This window comes from Macaca fascicularis, chromosome 10 (genome assembly GCF_037993035.2).
Source record: "Macaca fascicularis isolate 582-1 chromosome 10, T2T-MFA8v1.1".
NCBI classification, from domain to species: Eukaryota; Metazoa; Chordata; class Mammalia; order Primates; family Cercopithecidae; genus Macaca; species Macaca fascicularis.
In genome coordinates, this window is record NC_088384.1 from 114,021,678 (window position 1) to 114,046,205 (window position 24,528).

General features: G+C 49.2%; 1 long non-coding RNA gene across 1 annotated transcript; it reads right to left on the bottom strand.

The window, feature by feature from the left end:
* Window positions 1-11,119: 11,119 nt before the first annotated feature.
* On the bottom strand, window positions 11,120-23,796 carry LOC135965675 (uncharacterized). Its single transcript, XR_010578745.1, has 3 exons — window positions 23,736-23,796; window positions 20,795-23,304; window positions 11,120-16,335 (listed from the first exon to the last, which is right to left on the bottom strand). It is a non-coding gene; the product is annotated as an uncharacterized lncRNA (long non-coding RNA).
* Window positions 23,797-24,528: the final 732 nt, after the last annotated feature.

A 24,528-nucleotide genomic window follows, 5' to 3' on the forward strand; every position in this document is an offset into this window, starting at 1 on the left:
ATGTTCATCCTTCAAGAATGTGGCTGTTCCTCACTCTAAATACACCGTAATCATTCTGTTTGGTCTTTAAATGAGCAAATCATTTTCATGGGTTTCTGAGGCCCAGAAGTGTTTGATCCCATCATGGGATCAGAAAGGCCCATGCATGTTTTTGGAAAGTTCAGAAAACTCTGCCTACACATGTCAGCTGGGAGGGCTTAGAAAGAGTTACCTGCTGCAACATGGACAAACCTTGAGGACATTGGGCTAAGCAAAATAAGCCAGTCATGAAAGGACAGAAGGGATAATTCCACTTGGAGGAAGCACCTAAAGTGGCCGGAGTCATAGAGACGGGAAGTGGAATGGAGGCTGCCAAGGGCTTGGGGGCGGGGGAACGGGGAGGTATTCAACCCGGGCAGAATTTCAGTTTGTGGTGATGATGAAAATGTTCTACTGGGCCAGGAGCAGTGGCTCACGCCTATAATCCCAGCACTGTGGGAAGCTGAGGTGGGCAAATCACCTGAAGGTCAGGAGTTTGAGACCAGCCTGGCCAACATGGTGAATTAGCCAGGCATGGTGGTGGGCACCTGTAATCCCGGCTACTAGGGAGGCTGAGGCAGGAGAATTGCTTGAGGCCAGGAGATGGAGGTTGCAGGGAGCCGAGATGGCACCACTGCGCTCCAGCCTGGGTGACAAGAGCAAAACTTCATCTCAAAAAAGAAAGAAAGAAAAAAAAGCTCTTTTGATGGAAGGCGGTGACAGTTGTACAACAATATGAATGATGTGAATGTACTTAGTGACCTGAAGCCATACACTTAAAAAGATAAATTTTATCCTATGCATATTTTGCCACAATTTTTAAAATAAAACTTCCCCAAATCTGCAAGCCTGACATCTTTGAGATTTGCATAAAGCTTCCGTCTGCAGTGAGGAAGTTTCACCTTATTGTCTGGAAGCCCCAACCACCAAAAATTGGGATCCAAGGTTCTCAGGTTCTTGTCACCCCTTCACCGCTCCCCCGACCCTCACTAGCCTATTGCTGCTCCCATTCACATTGCCCTCCAAGCACTAGGCCCACAGCCACAGCGGCCCGGCGCCGTCCCCACCACCCCTCCACACAAGCTCTCTTTTCTGTTTTACCAACAGAACTGGGACCGGAAGGGTTTAACCCCAGGGCTCTGGCAGTTTCCATTTCTACATGTCAAAAAGGCTTTTTAGCCTAAACTTAAGCCGAGTATGCCTCCAGGAAATACTTGCTTCTTCCCTGTCCCCCAGGGAACCAGGCCTGGGGCCAGATGAAAGAAGCAAAGAAAAGGGAATTTATGCACTGAAAAAAATGGAGCAAGAAGCACTGCCAGCTGTTCTGCCCAGCTGTTCCGGTCACATTCTGTCCCATCCTTGGGGACAGTGCTGGTCTGGTCACTATGTGGGAGGTGGACCCTCTGCCTGAAGCAAGACTGTCTGTGTGCGGAGAATTGGGAAGAACGTGGACCTGGAGTCAGAGGCCTGGGTGCTGGCTCTGTCTGAGCTGGACCGAGAAGTATAAAGTGATGCTCGCTAGAAGGATTTGCTGATATAATCCACACAGAGGCTCGGCCTGTGTGCACACGGATCGGAGTATGCACTTAATGAGTGGTCATGCCCACGAAGAAGAAAGAGGAGAAGGAGGAGACAGAGGAGGAGGTGGGGATGGAAATGGTAACCACTCTCTCGGCCAACCCTCAGATCAGTCAAGCTGGCTACTGAGGTCACAGGAGCCCAACTCAAAGTAACTGAGAAACAAAAGGGAGTTTACTGGTTCATTTTAAGGTGTTTTTCAGAAGTAGGTCTGGCTGCAGGCACGGCTGGATCCAGGAACTCAGGCTCTGTCTTCTGGGGTCTTTCTCCTTCTTGCCTCTGCCTGCTTCTACTCAGCTTCTGGCTCTCCTCCTTCAAAAAGGCTCCTGTCCCTTGGCCCCATGGCAGAGACAGCAGCCTCTGCCATTTTAGGTGTGTGTCCTCTCAGTGGCAGGAACAACACAAAAAGCTTCTTTCTGTGCTGCTCCAGCAATTTCAGGGAATACCATTTCCGGCCCAACCTCTTGACAAGAGGGATGGGGCCATAACGGCTTAAGTTAGGTCACCTGCCATCCCAGGGGGTACAGGGACCAGGCACTGTGATGACAGTCCCAGAAGAATCTTCCTTGTTCCCCAAAGGAAACAGACATGGTCCAACATCATGCACTGTAGACCCTTCCTTTCCTTTCTCTTCCTTCCACTGCCTCACCCTTGACACCCCACTTTCCAGGGACCATTAAGACCATCAGGTGACCAACTGCCAGGTGGGAAAGGACCTGAGTGACTTATCAGCCATTTGTACCTTCAAGTGAATTCATTTCAGGGGGTTACTGTCATCACTCTCAGTTAAATGGTGTTCAGATAGTGGAATGAGGCAATGGAGGAGACACTCGAATGTGGCTGAATAGTTCAATGAGAAGAGAGGCCAGCTTTGTCTTTCGTTTTCTACACCTTCCCAGTGAGCCTGCTCCAGACCAGGAATGCTCACAAGCACCTCCACCGTTCATCCTGAATGGCTCTGGAGGCCAAGGCTGGGAAAGCCGTGGGAAGGTAGTTTGGGGATTTCCCTTGGTCTACCCCAAGGTTTTCCCGGGAGCAGCCCAACCCAAGCCTCCTGTGAGGCAGAAGCCGCTTCCAGCACAGCACTTGGAGCGCTTGGAGCACCTTGTGGCCGACGTCGAATGTCATTCCTGCCCTACGTCTTCGCTGCATTCATCAATGCCTTAGACAGTCACAGCACCCATTCCTCTGGCCACAGTGGTAGGCTCAGGAGTGGGCAGTTGGCCTCAGCCAGGTCATTTGGGCCCTCTCTGAAAATGGCTGTGTTTGCTGTTGGTGGTGAAGTGGCTTTTCCTTTTGGGTGTGGAGCTGCGAGGACACCCGTGGATGACAGCTTGGGTGCTCCCTGACTGCAGGGCAGGGCAGCCTCTTTTCTAGAAGCAGACCAGAAGCCACATAGAATCAAGTGAGGAGAGACACAGAATGATCCAGAAGACAGAGCTCAAGTCCCTAGATCCAGCCGTGCCTGCCACTAGCACTATCCCAGAATTTCTAGTGAAAATGAGGCAGTACACTTTCTTTTTTTTCTTAGCTATTTTGCACTGGGCTTCTGGACCTGCAATAGAAAGACTGATGGATCCAAAGACTGTCTGGAAGGAAAGAATGATCTGCCCAGAGTGGGTGAGGGAACCCACTCTAGGCAGGACCCCCATGAGCTGCCTCTGCTGGCTGGCCTGACATTCTCATTCAACAACTTACTGAGAATCAGGAAAAAACAGCTGGGACTCATGAGAGTCACCCCACAGGCTGTGCAGCCAGCTGCCTGATGCCCTCGGCTCTGCCACATGCCAGCCCTATGACCTGGGGAAAGTCACTTCACATCTCAGTTTCCTCACCTGTGAGTTGGGTCGATGAGAGTAGCTTCCCCAGACCCGTAGGCTGTGGGAGGAAAGGAAAGCCACCAGAAGCCCCCTCAGGCCCATGCACGGCCCCACACCCCACTTCCCAGCACGGGTGGGCCATGCAGCTCTGGGGTTGCCAGCTTACTGTCCATCCTTTTCCTGAACTGAGAGTTACTTGGGGCCAAGGGTCTTCCTTGTGCCACTCACCATGGAGTCACCCTACTTTTGATGGCTTAGCTTTTAGTCAATAACGACTTGGCTAAATGGATGTTGAATGGATGCTGGGACTTTGCCTCATGGATTTGTGAGTGGTTTGCTCACCAGAGAAACACAGACACGTGCCCCTCCCAGGATCTTTTCATTCCCACCCCCAGTGCATCCTGTGAGGTCGTCATTTCTCTGTAAGAAGCCACAGTGTACAACCTCTGTCAGGGGCCCAGCTCGCCGGTGCTGAGAGCTTCCGTCTTTCCTGCCCACCTGGTAGTCGCCTGGAGGCAAGGGTGTCGTGTCATTCATCCTAAGAACACGAGGCAGTCCTGGGATTTTCACACTGGAGTTCCCATTTCTAAGGAGTTCTCTGAGTTCCTTGGTGAGGGAGGGGTCCTGGAAGAGACAAATGGAAGCTGGAGACTGGCTGGGAGCTCCGATGGCCATCAGGCTTAGAGATGAAAGTGGCCTGGCCGGGGAGAAGGCAGTGGGGTGAGCGTGGGTCAACCAGGACATGAGCATGAGGGGTGAGGAGTACCCCAATTCTGGACCCAGGTTGCCTCACACAACAGGGCACTGCCACCTGCTGACTCACCATCATTGGCAGGTTACTTGTGTTCTCTGTGCCTCAGTTTCCTTTTCCATAATAGAATGCTGATCATAGAGCCTACCTCATAGGGCTATTGTGAAGATCAAATCAATTAATATATACAAATGCTTAGAATCAGCCATCAGCACGCGGTGAGTGCAGTGTGAGTCCTTCCCTCCATCTTTATTATCACAGCCTCTTCATGTGGGGCACGACTAAGAGGCACTGATGTCCTGGATCAGGGACCTTGGTATTCATAGTTCTACCCCCAGGGGCCAATAGACAGTGGGGAGCTCTCTGAACACTGGTGCTACAGAATCATAAGGAGCAGAAGCAGCTGATGGCGGGAGGCCCCCTGGCAGCCAGAGCCTTCCACCGTGGATGACATGTCCACTCAGACCTGACATTCCTCCTAAGTGGCTGCACAGGCTTAATCTCGGGGACACTAAGTGCTCCCTCTTCTATTTGCTGCAGAGAACAACAGTAGAAATTGTAATTTACAGGTTGTCTGCAAATTACCGCCTGGTCTGATTTATAATTCATAGTACAATATTTATTTCTAACAGGAAATTAATTTTGGAAACTCAGTGGGTGATTAAATTAAATTGCAAAACCATTCCACTTGCTTGGGAGGAGGGGGGTGAGTTACTGGAGATTATATTAAGAGATAAATTGGGAAGCATCTACGCTCGGAAAACCTGAGACAGGAGGAGGGAAAGGAGGAGGGAAACAGTTCATCCCTACTCGAAGGAGATGGCCGTCTTGTCAAACATTTGTTACAGAACATGTGCCCTCATGCTTTGGGGTCTCACAGTTACTCATAGCCTTTTCCCAGTGGATTTGTCATTAAGGGAAAGAAAAATAAAAGCCGAATTGACTGTATATCCAGTTCAATGGCACTCTGAATAATGAACAATCCTAGGGAACAAGGTGGAAGCTCATAGCATTCTCATGACCAGTCTTGGGAGCCACACAGCATCATTTCTGCCATATTCCCTATCGCTCCACCCAAGCTCCTCCCACTACTGAATGGGAGGAGTGTCAATGTCACATTTGTTAGAAGAGCAAGTGGTGTGGAATCATTGATGGCACTCTTCTCTGAAAAACACAATCTGCCCCAGGGTATAATATCTTAGCCAAGAGCCTGACACATAGCAAGAAGCACCGTGAATGTCAGCCCTTTCTTCTGGCTTGGGGGACGAGGAAGGTCACCTGGAGGAGATGGTGTTGGACTGGGCTTTAAGCAGTAAGGATTTCCATAGGCAGATGTTGTTGGGACACCTGGGGCAAAGGGATCAGAATGAACAAAAGAGAGAACAGAGAGAAAGGCTTGACAGAAGCTGATGGCCCTGCCTGTGTGGAGCGTCGGGAGTGTGGAATGTGGGGTGAGAGATTTCCAGGAGCCATGAAGGCCGGGTGTCCAGGACTGGACCTTGGAGGGAGCCCTTTAAGGGAAAGGTTTTGAATCTGATGGAAAATGTTTCTGATTTTGGAGTGAGAAGCAGCCCTAGAGATTTATTCCACCACTTGTTTATTCATTCAACAATTTTCCATGAAACAAACCCTAGTACATGCCAGATATCGGGGAATATACTGCTGAACAAAATAAACATGGTGCCTGCCTGTGTAGCTTACAGTCTTGCAGAAGAGACAGTGACCGCAATAGGCATATTATTACACCATGGCAGATTCTTGAGTGTTGGTGTGGAGAATGGCAGGGAGACACCTTGTAAGAGACTCTGGGAAGGGCCTCCTGGGTGCTGACATTTTGGCTGAGTTCTGGAGGATAAAAGGGAGGGTGGGTGGAGATCAGCTAGAAGATGCATCCAAGGGAGAGGGGATGTGGAGAGAGGAGTGGGCAAGGCACCGAAAGCCACCATTGTGCCTGGAATAAAGTGGGGTGGAGGAAGGGGAGGGTGGGGAACACAAAGCCAGGCAGCACCTATCATGGGGGTCCTCTGTGGTCACAGTAAGAACCACTGAGAGTTATTGGAGCATTTTACACATGCTCACAATGCCATCCAATTTAAGTTTTTAAAAGATGGCTCAGGCTGCTGAATGGAAAACAGATCAAGGGGTGGGTAAGAGTGGATGAAGGAGAGAGACCATTGGGATGTGGTGAGACCTTGGACTAGGGAGGAGATGAATACCAGGAATGGGATCCAAGATGTGTTTTGGAGGAAGATCTCATGTCACCTGCTGGTGGATGGGAGGAGCAGGTGAGGAAAGGTCTGGGATGTCAAGATGACTCCCAGGGTCAGGTTCTGCCCTGCTGTACCCTGCAGGGATGCCCGCCGAGATGGACAAGGGCAACTTTGGAGGCAACCCCAGGGCACCATTTGGATGTTGGCCTTTGCTGCATGACAGAGTCATTATGGAGAGGGCAGGTGGATGCCTGGGTCTGAGACTTGAATCTTATCACTGACTCCAAATGGCCTTCATGGTGGTTTTGGAGAAGAGGAAATTGTGCCTGAAGTTGGTTCGGAAGACTCACTCCTGGACAATGTGGACTGGGGTGAGAAATGAGGGAGAAGGGGAGGTAGCTTGAAGGGTGCTGCTTTGAGATGAGAGGATGAGGGCTCCGAACTCTGCCCGCTGCCGTAGGGAAAGAAACCCCAAGTGCATCAAGGGCCAAGGGGCTAACCACAGTTGTCCCAGGGCCTCAGACGATGATTTCTCAATCAGGGCCAAAGAGCTCACACACTTCTAATCAAATAAGCTCATCAAAGGGACAGCTAAGAGCCTGAATATCAGGGACTGTTCCACTGACATAATTTTTTTACTGTGAATTAATTTTCTTTTAAATGTCCCAAAGAAGCACTGACAATCGCAATATAGTACTGAGGAGAGAGCAGTGGATGGGAGCTCAGAAAACATGAGATCTACTCTGGCTTTACTGCTAACCAACTGGACACCTTGGGCATGTCATTTCAGTCTGTGGGCCTCAGTTTCCTTCATCTGCCAGGCCAGAGTAAAATTGATGTATCACTCAGCAGAGCAGTATTGATGCAAAAGCACCACCTGTGAGCTCACGTTCCCTGGATACTCACCAGCTAGTGCAGTACCATGAGCCACGGCAAGTACCTTCGCTCCTCAGCCCAGGTGGGATGGATTAGGAAGTGCCCAGGAGCCAACGCCCTCAGTTAGTAGGACCTGGGGGTTGGGAAGGTATGTCTGAGGCATGCCCCACACCACCTCCCTGGGGTCCCCAGTGAAATTGCCTATGGGGTAGCAACTCCACAGCCAGCTCATTACCGCCCTGTGTCTGTTTCCTCCCTTTCCTTGCCTCTCCGTTCCTCACACCCCAACAGGAGCTTCCTGGGATCAATCGCCAAACAAACCGCTTGCACCAAAAGCCTCAAATTAGGAGCTACTTCTGGGCCAGCCTCAGACAACTACAAACTCCAAATTCAGAGATCAGTAGGCATGAATAGTGGATGAGGCTACACACATGTACACATGCATGCACATACATGTGTACAGCACATAGCATCCAGCACAAGGCCTGGCCCTTCACAGACGCTCAGCAAATACTTTTTAAATGAGTGAATTAATGAATGAATGGCCTTCCTTTTTGCAGCATTTACCTCAAGTCCCCGGCAGTTCAAGACATCAACAAAGGTGTCAGAAAGCACAGGCAGGATTCCTGGGGTGCGATCTGGGGTCATTCCAGGAGCCTGTCTGGGGATGGGAAGGGCAGGGAGCCCTCATCTTCCACTCTGCCCCTCCCAGCAGTCCTGCCAGTCTCTGCCGGGGGCTTCCCTCCCCCACCAGCTCTCTTGCTGGGCCCCCCACCCTAGCCCATCTGTTCAGCATGTGTAAGCATTGTCAAATTGTTTGAATAAATTGTCACTCCGATTAAAATGTTTATGTCTGCAGGATGACTCGTTTCTGCTAAATTGTACCCAAATAGTCTCACATTTGCTGTAGATATTTGACATCTGTGTCTGGTCTCCCCACTGACGACCAGATGGAGAGCTGGATCCACGCAGAAGCTCCCCTGCTCCCTTGTGCACTCATCACTCACAACCTGAAGCCATTCAGGGCTTGGGCCAAACGGGTGGGAGAGAGGATAGACTGGGTGTCTTGCCCACCCTGCCTTTGACAAACCTCATGGGTAAACACACACACACACACACACACACACACACACACACCCCACAAGTTTAATTTTCCTTAGATCAGACTTAGATGGCAAGATCTTTAGTGCCTCTTGGTCCTAAGGTTGGCTCCAAAAATTTGAAAAAAATTTCGGTGCCTTCTCAAAGATGGTCAGTGTTTACTGTGTGTTAAAAAGTGCAGATAAAGGACATCCCGAGAAGACTCCCATACACCCTGGGATCCCAGACTCAGCTGGTCAAAGCACCAGCACTTTTGCAAGGTACAGAATTTCCTTGTGATAGCCCTCACTCTACAGGATGGCTGGCTGTATAGATAGAAAGAAGGAAGGAAGGAAGGAAGGAAGGAAGGAAGGAAGGAAGGAAGGAAGGAAGGAAGGAAGGAAGGAAGGAAGGAAAGAAGGAAGATGGACGGACGGATGGATGGACGGATAGATAGATGAACATAATAACAAACATCATCTATTGAATGTCTGCTGGTGTACATGCAGCATTTACTTTCTTTATCACTAGCAATAATTAGTGTTCTATTATTGCATAACAAATTACCACAAACTTAGTGGCTTAAGACAACACACATTTGTTATCTCACAGTTTCCATGGGTCAGGTGTCTAGGCATGACTTAGATGGATCCTTTACACAGGGTCTCACAGGCTGCAATCAAGGTGTTGACTGGGCTGCATTCTCATCCAGAGACTTGACTGTGGAAGAATCTGCTTCCAAGCTCTTTCCTGCTGTGGGCAGCACCCATTTCTTTTCCCAACTCCTTACTGGTTGTCAGTTGGAGGTTTTAGAGGAATCAGAAGTTCCCTTCCACATAACTGGCTTTATAGGCAGTTCACATGTGGCAACTTGCTTCTTCAAGACCATCAAGAGGTTCTCTCTCCAGTCTGCTAAGATAGAGTCTGATGTGGTCACCCCAGGAGAAACATGGCCTAGGGGATGGCAGCCCCTTGCCACTGAGGCAGTCCTCACAGGTTCTGACTTCTGCAGCTGGCTGCTGATAGACATCCCAGCAGCTGGAGCAGTCAGTTCTTCATGGGGGTGGGATCTGGGGATGTACTTCCATACCCGCTACAGGTAACACAGCTGAAAAAAACAAAGGCAGGAGTGGTCCTGCACTTAGGACAGCTGTGAGCTGGATAAGCCCAGCCCAGAGAAGCACCCACTGGACCTGGCTGTGTCTGGATGGCATCTGCCCAGAGCTGTGCTGGGATGGACGTGTTCTTTTTCAATGTCAGCTGCAACCATTTCTCATCCAGGAGAAATTTCCACCTCCCTCTGTCTCTCTTCTCTAGGCGATTGCACCCCACAAGGCCAGAGATCTGTTTTATTGAGCATCTATTGCATGCCAAGTACTGGAGGATGCCACTCCCTCACCTATCACTGCTGTCTACAGGGCCTCCGTACAGGGGACTGTGAGAGTTAGAGGGAACAGTGCGTGTGAGAAGTTCAGGACAGCATTTGGCTTAAAATAAACACCCAACATAGAGCAGACAGTGATGTGAACATGCCCTCACCCAAAACACCCCCAACACCCTCCAGGGCTTTCCTCTCACCACACTTCCGACATCTGGGGCTGGTGATTCTCTAAGGTGCTGCACTGTGCATCCTGGGATATTTAGCAGCATCCTTAGCCTCTGCCCGAGATATGCCAGGAGCACACCCTACCTCCCCCATTTTGACAATCAAAAATGTCTCCAGACATTGTAAAATGTCCCGTGTGGGAGGGGCAGAACGGTCCCTGATGGAGAAACAACTGCTCTGGCAGAAGACAGACCAAGACACAGTGCAGGCCCTGGGGAGACGTGTGGCCTTCTCAGAGAGGCAGTCGTTGGCCCGCCATCAGGTCTGGGTAGGATTTCTGAGGTGAGGAGGAGGAGAGAGAAAAATTCCAGGATGTGGGAAGAGCACATGGGCCGCGGTGTGGTGGGGACCCATGCTGCTGGCAATGTCCACCCCAAGTCGGGGCACAGGGGCTCTGTGGGCTGAGTCATTATGGAGAAGTGTCCATGATCAAATGCTTAGCTCTACCTCCGCCCGACCCCTTCCCTTTCTGTCGTTTTATGTCCTCCTCTCTTTTTTTCACCATTCCATTTTAGGGCTTCCCCAAACATGTGCTTCCCAGGACCCTGGCTCTTGGAGACGCCACCTTACTTCAAGGGTCTCTCGCTGTACAAAGCCTCTGCTGGCCCCTTGGGCAGCCAGACACTGCCCCCAGCTCCCCCACCCCAGCAGCGACATCCAGTCCACGCAGGTCATGGGCATCCATCCTGCCAGGCCACTCCCCCGTTTAGACGCCCAGCTCTGGGAACGCTGTCCCCACACTCCTTTTGGGTTTTTCCGCTGCACTATTCCTCGCGCCTTCAGCTGAAATAATACAGGTGCCTGCCTCTTCTTTCCTGCCCTCCCAGAGAAGCCAAACATCCGCAGGAGAGGGGACATGGAGACAGCCAGAGCCCTTGTCTGGGTCCTGCCCTGCCTCCTCTGCCTGGGAAGCCTTTGAATCTGTTTACCCTCCTCAGCCGGCCAGGGTCAGGCCATGGGGTGCTGGCTCCTGCCAGGCCCACTGGCCTCGCCAAAGCCACAGCTTGTCCTGCCCAAGGCCAGGGACCTGTCCTCTGCCAGCTTAAACCCTTCAAGGCTATTCTGCAGCGCATCCAACCAGCTTCTGCCTTCCCATCCACTCTGTCAGCCTCCCACCCACGATGGCAGAGGGAACGTGGTGGCCAGGGCAGAAAACAAACCCTGACTCAGAGCAGGGTCTCCCTCACCCTCCCTCCCCACGCTTATTTGGCTGTAAATTTGTCAATTTGTCCTCCAGCATAGATTCTGGATATGAGCCCTTCTTGTAGGAGAACCCATCCTGATTCTTGCAGATGTCTCTTCCTAGGTGCCCATGTGAGTCCCTCACCCCCGAGTCTGCCATCTCCACAGCCAGAGGGGCCCCATGGAGATGGAAGTTAAGTCCCAGGTGTCACCTCTCAGCCCATGATGCTCCCGTGCATCCGCATCTTATGCAGTATAAAAGCTGAAGTTCTGGTTATGGCCTCGGTCTCATGACACCTGCCCCCTGCCTCTTCCCGTACTCTGCCTGCACTCTCCCAGAGAGTTCTGTCCCAGCCCACCAGCCTCCTTGCCAGTCCTCAGGTGCTGGGTCCACTCTCCCCTCCTGACCTGCACACTTGCTGTTCCTCCACATGAAACAGGCTCCTGCTAGACCAGCACATTACTCCCTTGTTTTCTTTAGATCTGTACAAACATTTTGCCTTCTCTTTGAGACTTTTTCTAACCACGTTATATTTACATTAGACACACTCTGTTATCACCATCACCAAGACCATCACCACCAACCATCACCACTATAATCATGACAACTACCATTATCATCACCATCACCACTATCATTACTATCATCACCACCATCACCACCATCATCACCACCACCATCATCATCACCACCATCACTACCACCATCATCACCATCACTACCACCACTACCACCATCACTACTATAATCACCATCATCACATCATCATATCACCACCACCAGCACCACTACCACCATCATCACCATAATTACTATCACCACCAACACCACCACTATCACCACTACCACCATCACTACCACCATCATCACCATCACTACCACCACTACCACCATCACTACCACCATCATCACCATCACTACCACCACTACCACCATCACTACTATCATTAGTGGAAAATGTCTTCATGTTTCCTGACAATGCGTTACGTGAAGACTTGGGATTACTGAGCAGGAAGTGGGTGCAGTACTGTGCCGAGCGTGGAGCGTGTGTTCGTTCTCTCCTGCCATCCTCATCACCACACTAGGAGTGGGCACAGCAACACCCCACTTTACAGGTGAAGAAAGAAACTGAGGCCGAGAAATTTAAATGACACTTGAGATTGCAGAGTTGGTGACGGGCAGCACGGAGCCTGGAATTCAAGCCGCTCCCCTCTAGAATCCACAGCACGGTGACCACCCCAGGCTGCCCCTGGGTCAGGGAGCCCAGCTCCTGGGTTGGCCTAGGACAGGCAGGCTCCAGTGACCCCTAGTTCGAGGAACGTACCTCAGAGAAGACTTAGGTCGAAGTTCATTCCCTCTCCCGGGCCCTTCCACGACTGCAAGGAGAAAGTCTCCACGGAGTGCGAGCATATTTTAACCCTTTTCTGACATTTGAATGGCAACAAACAGGAAAAAGGGAATCTCATATTCAGAACCTTCACAGGCAACCGTCTCCAGCCAGCCACACGCATAACTCGGCTGTGTCTTCATTTCACTTATTTTTAGGGGTATTGTCTATTTGTGGCATGTGATACTGGTTGCCCAAATACTGTAATTATTTAAAATTTTCATGTTAAATACATTTATTGGACTTAAGAAAGCACAGTGATTTAATTTAAAGAAATTTATGAAACAAGTGATAGTGGTACAAAAATGATTGGGGTTGATGCAACTCTATCCTAGCCCAAATTCAGTAATAATAAACTATCGGCTGCCAAGGAAGAGGGAAACCTTGCCAGCCTTCAAGGACTTTATGTTCTGGTTCAAGGGTTCTCACCTGGGCATTATTGACACTGGGGCAAGTTCATTCTCTTTAAAGGGTGGGCAGGGGCTGTCCTGGGCATCGTAGGATGTTAAGCAGCATCCGTGGCCTCTACCCACTAGATGCCAGGAGCACCCCGCACCCTTTCCTGACAGCCAGACCTATCTCCAGTCATTGCCCAATGTCCCTGGTTGAGAACTGCTGACCTAGTTGCAGGTGGCACCCTGAGGAGGCCTCAGACACCCCCTCTGGCTGTCGACCTGCAGAGGAACGCAGCAGAAAAGCTGCAAAGGGAGGAGGGCAAGCCTCAGTCCCATCCACCCACTTCCCCGGCCTCAGAGCTGGCCCAGGTTCCTCCAGGACCTGCAAAGTCCTTGCAGTAGGCAGCAGAAATGCAGGCGCTGTTATCTCTTTCGGATCCTGCTATCTTCATGGGATTTCTGTAGCTGAGTTCCCAGAGAGACTGCAGCTGCACAGTCAAAAATATCCATGCCGCTGTGGGTCTCGGAGCTGTTTGTATGAGCTGAGCTGCACCACACAAGTGGGGTGGGGGGTTGGGGGAGTTGAAGTTGGGGAGAAATTAGGAAAGAAAAACAACAAAACAAAAACCTTCACAAAGCAGATCCAAATGGGAAGAGAAATAGAAATATAATATGAAATACGGGAAGAGCAAAGATGAGAGGATAGTTGTTTCATCATTGGGGAATCTTTTAATAAGATGCCAAAAAAAATTCAGCAGAACAAAGGAGTATGGGAAAGGATGAGAGAGTGTTGACTGAGGACACTTTCCTGCTCCAACACGAGCCTGAAAGCAAGGGCTTCTCAGCTTTGGCTGCCTGCCGGAGTCACCTGGTTTGGAGGCGGGCGTGCTTTCAAATGGTACACGCCCAGGCCTTCCCTAGTGCCACTGAAGGTGTCGGTGGCCTGCTTTGTTGGAGAGGCCTCGTGTGATTCTGACATGTCGCCAGAAATGAGCATTGTCTTTTTAAATTTTTTTATTTTACTTTAAGTTCTGAGATACATGTGCAGGACACGCAGGTTTGTTATACGGGTATACATGTGCCATGGTGGTTTGCTGCACCTATCAACCTGTCATCTAGGTTTTAAGCCCCGCATGCATTTGGCATTTGTCCTAATGCTGTCCCTCCCCTTGCCCCCACTCCCCGACAGGCCCCAGTGTGTGATGTTCCCCTCCCTGTGTTCTCATTGTTCACCTCCTTCTTATGAGCGAGAACATGCGGTTGGTTTTCTGTTCCTGTGTTAGTTTGTTAAGAATGATGACTTCCAGCTTCATCCATGTCCCTAAAAAGAAATGAGCATTTTTTTCTTTTTTCTTTTTTTTTCTGAGATGGAATTTCGCTCTTGTCCTGCCAGGAGTATAGTGGCTCTATCTCAGCTCACAGCAACTTCCACCTGCTGGGTTCAAGCGATTCTCCTGCCTCAGCCTCCCAAGCGACTGGGAATACACGAGTATGCCACCATGCCCAGCTAATTTTTTTATTTTTAGTAGAGACAGGATTTCACCATATTGGGAGGCTGGTCTCGAACTCCTGACCTCGTGATCTGCCCGCCTCGGCCTCCCGAAGTACTGGGATTACAGGGGTGAGCCATGGCACCTGGCCCCAGAAATGAGCATTTTCTAAAACTTGAAAACCTACCAGGTGAGTCTCTGGTGCTGTTTCTATTTTATTTCTAAAACGTCTTGCTTGGCAACGTGGCATCATTTTTTCTTTCCTGTGATTTCCCTCCTGCTTTTTTTCTTTTTTTCATTTTTAATGTTTCTGACTGATTATTGCCATTTCAGGGACTATGCCAAAGCTCTCTGAAGTAGCAAAATCCTCCTTATCTCTAAATCATCCCTAAGCTCCCAGCAATGGCAGGCAGCCCTGGGCAGGCCCTGCACCCAGCAACCTCTGCCCACAAGCACACATCTCCCCCAGCACGGTTAAACCGTGTCCACCTGGCTCCACAAGCTTTCTAAAGGAGAAAAGAGGTAAGCCCTCCAACCCGTCAAATATACACCATGATGAAGATGTTGAGCCCAACAAATTACAGACAAACGTTTGAGATCAGCATGTGAGAAAGTGGGCTTGGCAGAACCTGTTTGGCCAGATGTTCACAGATGTTGCAGGAAAGGGGGCCAAATGTGGAAAGGCTGGACAGGGTTGACCCACAGGACTCCCCTGACTCTAAGCTGCAAATGTGCATCCCAAGCCTATTCCAGGGCCCCAAATCCTGCACTTCCCGAGTCTGTTTGACTCTTGGAGCAAGCACCTCTCAAGGACCAGTTAGCTTTGCAAATGCAGAAGCGGGATGCCTGGGCATAACCCAGGAACAAGCCCAGCTTCACTGAGACACAGACTCCTTTTTTCCAGGCTGGTTGTGCTCATGCAAATACAGCAAAGTCACCGCAATGCAGGCCCCGGCCAGGACCCTGGTCTGTCTGGTCCCCACTGTGGTCTCAGTGTCCAGCGCGGTACCCAGTGTGTCTGGTCCCCACTGTGGTCTCAGTGTCCAGCGTGGAACCTGGCATGCAGATGTTGGGGATAGGCTACATTTTAGTAACGACTTTTTAAAAACAAATAAATGAGTGAATGGGGCCGGGCATGGTGGCTCACGCCTGGAATTCCGGCATTTTGAGAGGCTGAGACAGGTGGATCACCTGAGGTCAGGAGTTTGAGACCAGTCTGGCCAACATAGCGAAACCCTGTCTCTACTAAAACTACAAACATTAGCCGGGTACACTGGCATGCACCTGTAATCTCAGCTACTCGGTAGGCTGAAGCAGGAGAATCACTTGAGTCCAGGAGGCGGAGGTTGCAGTGAGCCCAGATCGCGCCACTGCACTGCAGCCTGGGCGACAGAGCGAGATTCTGTCTCACAACATATATAAATAAATAAATAAATAAATAAATAAATAAATAAATAAATAAACGGATGGATGATAACACTGTGAATGACTTCATTGTCTACACAACAGTCACATGTCAGATCTTTAAGGAGGTGTTTTGTCAGAATCGCCTCTGTTTTGATGCACGTGAGATTGACATCTGGGGCAGCCAACGGGGCAGTCAGGGAGACAGAACTCTCTGGCACCACTTTTGAGCTTGAGGGTCTGCTCCCATCTCTGACAATGGGATTCACAGCAGGGTGCAAGCAGGGCTGAGAATAGGATGAGGCAGGCGAGGCACAAGGATGCAAAACACTCAGCAATGTCACCTCCAGGCTCACGCAAGCGCGGGGCCGGTCTCTACAAGTGAGGCCTCCTTGATTCTGAGCCATGAGCATGGCACTTGGCTCACCATCGTCCTGGCCCTGCAGGTCTCAGGCAGCAGGAAAATACCAGGAAAACAGAGCTTGTCTTCCTGGAGTGTAGATTTTGTCCAAAGACTTGGCACGGGAACTAATTTTTCTGTTAAAAAGATACAGAAAAGGTCAGAGAAGAATGCAAAACCGAAGAGTTTTTAAGATAAAACATGCCCCGGGTCCTAGGAATATAAGCCCTTGTTTTCACCTTTAGTGGGATCTGGGTAGAAATTTGAAAGAAGTTCCAATTAAACTGTTGATAAAAAGATTAGAAGACAGAATATGTGCTTATTGAATCTGCAGGAGACATGCACTGTCATCATCTTAAGATTCCTAAACATCAGAGCAGAGAAGAACAATGCACTGAAGTGGCCTTTGTCCTGGATAAAATTCCATGCTGCAGTTAAAAGCAAAGCTAGCTGCACAGGCATTGGTCTACGGAATATGACTGAGCAGCCTCCGAGTGCTGGGCTCTGTGCTGGGGCAGACGTGCAGCTGTGAGATCAAGTGGCAAATCACAGGCGAGTGCCTGGAGGAAGAGAGCTGTTACAGTCCTGTTCGGATAGTTTCCATTTCACTCCTCCTTCAAGACCCAGTGGTGACTAAAAGCCTGTAAGAAGAAGATTTTTGAATTGCAGATAAACCACGATAAGCTCCATGTATTAGACCAGGCAAGATATGCCTTAAGGACAACTCAACAGTGCTTAGATTCTCAAATTCTGAATTCCACTGAGTTTAATTATCTGAACATGACAACACCGTGAGGGTTCATTGATAAAACCTTGAGTTCTAGCAATGCTGCCTGTTCATTCATTCATTCTTCATCCATCCTTCCATGTGTCTGGCACTGTCGGGGCACTGAGATTCTCCAGTCCCCAACTGCTCCTCAAAGCATCCAGTGGTGGAGACAGACACGAACCAGTGAGTCTCACACGGAGCCAGCGGTAATGAGGGACAAGAGCTCGGGTGCAGGGTCAGGGTGACAGTGAGATCTGCACCATGAGTGGATGGTGCCTGCTGGGGCAGGTCACTGAACGAGTGCTCAGCAGTAGAACAGGACCCTGTGTGAGAGAGAATCTGGGAGAAGCTTGGAAAGCAAGGTCACAGGTCCAGGACAGGAGTGGAGAGAGGCACTCACCTTGCACCCCAAAATTTAAGGGCACACAAAAAAACTCAGTGATCAAGATAAAGAATATTTTAATGATTTTAATGCAACACTTAGAAAACAATCAAAATTAATGTGAAACATTCATGATAAATAAAATATCAAATTTTAAAATCAGGACAGGGTCTCACAACACCAAGGTCACGGTAAGGTGAGTGAGGCAGGTCATGCAGGTGCAGGTCGAAGCCCATCATGACCTAAAACTTTTATATCACATTTTTTGCATTAATTTTTATTTGTTAAGCATTGCATTATTGATCTTGATTCTGAGTAATTTCCACCCCTTTTTCCATTTGTGCACTTGTGGTCAATGCTCTCTCTCCCTACCCTGGTCCCACCCTCCAAGGACGAGGGATTGGGGAAGGAGGCAGGGGCCGGACTACATCAGAGGTTCAAGGGTCATGCTCCGGACACTGGGCTTTATCCAGCAGCATTGAGGAGCCACTCAATGACACATCCAATGTGTTTGTGTGACAAGATCGCTTGGGAGGAGAATTTGTAGTGAGGGGAGGGAGGATCAGAAAGAAGAGGGTGAAAGCAGTTAAGAGAGTCATGAGTATCTAGGCAAGAGGTGCAAACAATTTGGAGAAGACTGGTAGGAAAACAGTGAATGAATTAGAGACCATTAGGCAGTGAAATCAACAAGATAAAGGCCAGGACACATGGATTCAAGAGTATCACTTCTAATTTTCTGATGGTACAATTCACTGTGGCCATGATGAGCTTGGAGTGGGGTAGAGAGGGGGTCTGGATTTTGGCCTATTGAAGCCCCGTTCATTTGCAGCATTCTAGTAAAATGATGAGCAGGAGGTGGGCAGGCAGGTCTGCAGTCAGAAAGATTTGGTTGTGTTTGGGTTGAAGGAATTGGTTTGGGAGGTATCGGTGCAGAGGTGGTAATTAGGGGAGTCACATCAAACAGGGGACCCCATGCTGTGGCTTGTGAAACATTTGGGATATACTCAAAAATGACCTGCTGTCCATCTGCAAGTCAAGCCTAACTGGGTGTCCTGTGTTTTTCTTTGCTACACCTGGCAGTAGCCTCAGTGGTGACTGGGGCCACAGGCTCTGGTGAGCTCACCTGGAAAGCAGGTAGAGAAGAGAAGGAACCTGGGAAGAAGCTGCTGGAGAGTCTGGCAGCTGAAGTCCCCGGACTGCAGGGGAAAGCAGGAGTCTGGTTTTGCAGAAGCCAGAAGGAAAGGTTGTTTGGTTACTGTGTCAAGCTGCCAAAAACCAGGTAAAATGACAACAGAAGGCAGAGTGCTCTGGACTTGGGCATATGGAGGTCATGGGGCCTCTCACCGGGTGCTTTTTTGCAGAGGGCAGGAAGCCAGATGGGAGGGGCAGTGACGGGCACAAGGAGAGGTAGGCAGGAGCAAGTTGGCCATGCAAAGGTGAGAGAGTCAGGGCAGTGGCTGAGGGAGGTAGGGGCGCGGGTAGAGATGGGAGCATGTCCAGGTGTTCGTGTTCATGTCTCTGAATCAGTCCCCTTCTCCATGCACAGCCCAGGAGCCCCCAGCATCTCTCCCTGGACAGTGCTCTTGGTCTCCCAGGGCTTCTGGTACAACCCCTCCCAACTTGTCACCATCTCTTCTCTCCTGTTCCCCACCTGGTGTGATTTTGTACATCCCCAGTGTCCTGTTCTCCCTGGACAGACCTACCGCTCTCCAGCACGGCCCGGGGGACCCTCCTCCTCTGCCCTCACCGACCCCTCCCACACTCCACCACCCAGACACCCTGCTCTGTTTCACTTCCAAGCCACTATTCTTCGGATTTTCAAAGAAGTTGAAACCTTTTCCTTGGCCCCTAAAAGTCTCTTGTAGGCACTGTGTTTGGAGAAACAGGTCCTTCCCGGGGTTCCTGCTGAGCCATCCTGCATTAGTGCTCTCTCTGCCCTGCCTTTGAGGGGCTAGTCTCCCGCCCAACCTGGCCAGCCACCGCCCTGGATCACCTCCTCTGGCTCAGTCCAGCGGGCCAAGCTGATCAGCCTGGGAAGGAGGCAAGCTCGCCCCATGCTGGACAGATTGCAGTGGCTAAACGAACGTGAACATGGCCATCTGCCTGGAGAGGGTAATGCTATCATCACCGGAAAATCCCAAGTAAGCTGGTGAGGCCACAGTAGATGCAGAGGAGAAGCCCACAGCCACTCACCGGGCATGAAGCTATGGATTCGATGCTAAGTCTGTCACCAGCAGCCGTTCCTCATCCATCATGGGGGTGCTCACTTCAGGGTGAGTTTAATCTTAGCATCTATTTTGCTCTCATTGTCCACTGAAATTATTCCAGCCCAACCAGACTTGTGAAAGGAATGATAACTCTATCAGATTTTTTAGTTCACGTTTAGGTTTTTCTTCAAATAGTATTTTGATGGGGGAAGTCACAGAGAATTAAATAACAGTTTTACAAAAAAAAAAAATGAAGTGTTTTTTCATTATAGAAAGAGATCTGCCTGTGACTTACAATTAGAACTAGAAACAAAACATGGGAAACAAATGTATTTTTTGACATATATGTATTTCATTATCAATATATATGCACATATATATTAATATATCTTATATACAGAGATACACACATGTATGTTTACATATATCAATATATGATATCAATATATGCATATAGTGTGTGCACATGTACAAAATATACCTATTTTTATATACATTATACAACTTTACAAACAAGGTTGGTTGTACCAAAACCAAAGGAAGTAAGGCTGGCCAGGCATGGTGGCTCATGCCTGTAATCCCAGCACTTTGGGAGGCCGAGGTGGACGGATCACTTGAGGCCAGGAGTTGGAGACCAGCCTGGCCAACATGGAGAAAGATGTCTCTACTAAAAATACAAAAATTTGTCAGGTGTGGTGGCGGGTGCCTTTAATCCCAGCTACTAGAGAGGCTGAGGCAGGAGAATCCCTTGACCCCAGAAGGCGAAGTTTGCAGTGAGCCAAGATTGCACTACTGCACTCCAGCCTGACAGAGTGAGACTCTGTCTCAATTGAAAAAAAACAAACAACAAAGGAAGGAAGGTGGACCACAGTACCCCACTATCAGTGTGGTAATCACCATGGCAATGGTCCTGGGATTCCTCATGTCCGGATGCTGCTTTGCTGAGCACAGGTGGCTTGTACCACACTGCTGCATTTTAATCATCACCCACTGGTGAGGACACTGAAGGTCAGTGCCCTTGTGACTTACTTGAGATTACCTGGCTGGGCTTGAACCCAGGTCTCCTCACTCCAAATGCCACAGTCTTTTCGATAGCTCCGTTGCCTCCCGGTGGCACACACTTACCATTTTACAAACCCCAAACTTGTCCCCAAGAGGCAACTGCTTTAATTGTTTGATATCTTTTATCCCCCTTGCCCGGAATCTAACCGTTTTAAAAGGGAATACCTCAAACTTACAGCATTGGGGAGATATCTTCCAGGTGCTGGCTCGGCTGTCTGCTGATTGATAAATGCCAAGACTGCTCCTGAGTTGAGGCAGGAGATGGGTGCAGTCCTGGGAAGAAAAAGCACGCCTGGAGCGTCAGCTGACTGACGAGCAAAAGCCACGCTAGTGTCGAATGGGGTCACAAAAGCCACCTGAGCACTGCAGCATGTGCCTGTAGTCCCAACTACTCAAGAGGCCATGGCGGGGGATCGCTTGAGCCCAGGAGTTTGGAACTGTAGCATGCTATGACTGCACCTGTGAATGGCCACTGCACTCCAGCCTGGGCAACAAAGCGAGGTCCCATCACTAAAAAGGAAAAAAGTTATCCAGGGCCAGGAGACTCAGCCAGTCGACCCTCATTTTTCAGCCCTAACTCTGTCATTTAGTGTAACCCTTGAAAAGACATGCTAGGACTATGACCTGTTCTTATAATATTTTCAATCCTTTATGTGGCCGCAGATGTTTCTTGGCCCACACAATGGACCCGTCACACCCTGTGAAACCTGAACTACTCCTCTGGCAAAGTGCACTCCAGAACCAGCAGCTGGGACCATCCAGGTCACAGCAGCCTCAAATCATCTGGCCTAAAAACCCAGATTGGTGTTTCTTGAACAGCTCCTCCAATGCCAGTGCAGTCTTAGAACTCAGATTGCTGCAAAGCGGGAAGGGAATCTCCCTTCCCCGGGGGCCAGTGACCAGCTGACCTAACTGCCAAGGCTGCTGGACTGCTCAGTGGCTCAGCAGAGCTTATGTCCTCACTCACAAGGGACAAGCCTTAAAATCCAGTTCTGATATTCACTTTGAGGCTTTAACATATTGTTAGGGAAAAACCTGTTTAGAAATACATTTCTTTCTTTATTTATTATTTTATTTATTTATTTATTTATTTATTCTACTTTAAGTTCTAGGGTACATGTGCACAACGTGCAGGTTTGTTACATAGGTATACATGTGCCATGTTGGTTTGCTGCACCCATTAACTTGTCATTTACATTAGCTATTTCTCCTAATGCTATCCCTCCCCCCTCCCCCCGCCCCCGCACGACAGGCCCCAGTGTGTGATGTTCCCTGCCCTGTAGAAATACATTTTGAGTTAATCAAACGCAATCGAGAAAATGAGATGTCATCCAAAAAGTTAATGTAACAAAGATTTTTGAAAATAGTAATTCTCATTGCTGGGGATGGTGTGGTGAAATAGGTTTTCTTATACACTGCTGGAAGCTCCTTCAGGAAAAACTATTTGTTGATGGGTGTGGGGGGGTGTGTGTGTGTGTGTGTGTGTGTGTGTGTGTGTGAAGAAATGTGTTAAAAACACTCATCCACTTTAATCAGTAATTCCACTTTTGGGAATCTGGCCCAAGACAATAATCAGGAAATGAAAACAGGTTCATATAAACAGGCATTAATCATGGCATTATTTGACTTTTTAAAAAATTAAATGTCCAACACTACCAAAGTGATTAAATAAATTATGGAATGTCCTTATGATGGACTATTTATACAGTTATTAAAACTGATGTTTGCATACTTTTAATGCAAGCATACTTTGATGTATGCAGAGTATTTTTTTAATAAAACGGAAACGGCGTGTTTGTGCCTGACATTGAGTGCAGACTGCATACACACAGCGCAGTGGCACTCAGCACAGGCTGTCATAGACAAGGACCTGGAAGAAAATATTTTGAGATTAATAATGGTCAGAATATGTGAAACTTCTGCTTTCTCCTTTATAGTTTTTTTGTTTGTTTGTTTTCTTCTACAATTTTAGAATTATCTTGATTTCCTTTCACTACAAGAAAAGAAATACTTCAACACATTAGTAAATATTTTGGAGTAGAGGAGACTTTTAAGAGGGTGGTTATGAGTAGTTGTATATTCACAATAGCAATATTCCCCCCTGGAGAGTGAGCTAGTAAACACGTGCTCTGTTATAAGTAGTTGTAGGGCTTTGACATTGTCTTTACATTCAAAATGAGTTCACGTTACGCTGATGGGGCGTCCCGAGGGAAGCCAGACCTTGCTGCAGAGCTTGGCTTACGAGGAGCAGAGAGCTGGGTGCTTCCCCAGCTGATTACCGGCTTCTGTCCTGTGAGTTCCAAGCTGCAAAACTCTGGGCAAGTCACTTATCAGCTGTGATCCATCTGTCCCCTTCGATAGAGCAGCATTAGTGACTCCTGGCTTCCTCACAGGGCCACCAGGAGGGTCAGCAGACGCCCTTGGTGGGAGACTGCAGGGCTGTTGGGATGAGGACTCCCCAGCTATTGCAGGGTCCATACAACAGTTTGGGGGACAGCAGCCTCCAGGTCAAGTTCTGGTCTGCTGTGACCCTGGGACTCCGAGATCCCTGTGGAAAGACTGAACTACTCACATCATGCTGACCACTGGAATTTGCAAAGCCTGTTGACATTTGAGAGCTCACCTCTAAGCCACCCGGCTGTTCTGTGAGGTGGACGAGGTGGACAACGTGGGGGAAGTGGTGCTCCTGCAACAGACAGTGAAACTGATGCTCAGAGATTGGATCTCAGGAACCCAAGTCCCCAAGGTGGCCCAGTGGGTCTTAGAGCCTGACTGGGCCCAGCCCCCAGACTCCAAGGCCAGGCCTCTTTTTACTATCCTCTGTGAGATGGAGATGGGTTTACTATGTCCATTTTACAAATAGGGAACCTGAGACTCCCAGAAGGCCAGGTGACGAGCCCAACTCATATATGGTCAGATCTGTCAGGTAACATATGGTTCCTAAAAATCTCCATACCATGCAGGGCTTATGGCAAAAATGGGGTCAGGAGCACAACACTCAAAACATTACTGGTAACATTAAAAACAAAGATAGAAGCCGAATAAAATGATAGCACCATTTTACACACATTAAATGTGTGGGAAATGCATGAACACTAAAGTAAACATGGCACTTACCTTGGGAAAGATCTGAATTCCCCTGTGCACCTGGGCCCAAGAAGAGCTACAGTTTCTAAGTGATTGTGTGGTGGAGGAAGGGAGGTTACCCGAAATGGAGCAGACGGTTGTAACACCAGGTGCGGATAGGTGTGGCTCCTAACCCACAGCTGAGGTGGCATTTAGAGGGCCACGTGTGTGTGCACATGCTTGTGTGTGTGTGTCCTGCAGGGCTTGACCAAGCAGGATGTAGTTTTCTGCAACGGCCTAGCATTTCCTGAGGACAAAATCACATATAGGTAAAAACCAAATTCACATCACACTCAAATTATCCACTAACACGTCAATCACACTAGAACAAATTTGGGTTTTCAAGACAAGCCTCGGAGCAGAACTGGCTGTACCTAGCGAAGGGTGGGGCCGCAAGTGAGACACAGGCTTTTCTTTTTTCTGAACCCAAAGTGTTCTTTCCATAGGATGTTTCTGCAGGCATTTCCTCCTTTCTCTTCCTCTTAGCCTGGCTCCAGGCTGGCAGGAGATAGCACCGGCTACCTGCAGCAAGCGGGGTTAATGGGGTGGCAAGGGCAATGGGGCAGGAAAAATTCTGAGACTACGCCTGAACCAGCAGAGGGAAGCCATAATAGGTCACGGTGTCTCTTGGAGACACAGATAAGGGAGTTTTGTACTCTGCTCCAGATCTGCGACTTGCCAACTGCATGGGCTTGGACAGGAGACTCAGCTTCCTTGAGGCTTGGTTTCCTCATCTGTAAAATGGGAATAAATGTAGTACAACCCTCACCAGGTGAGTTTAAGG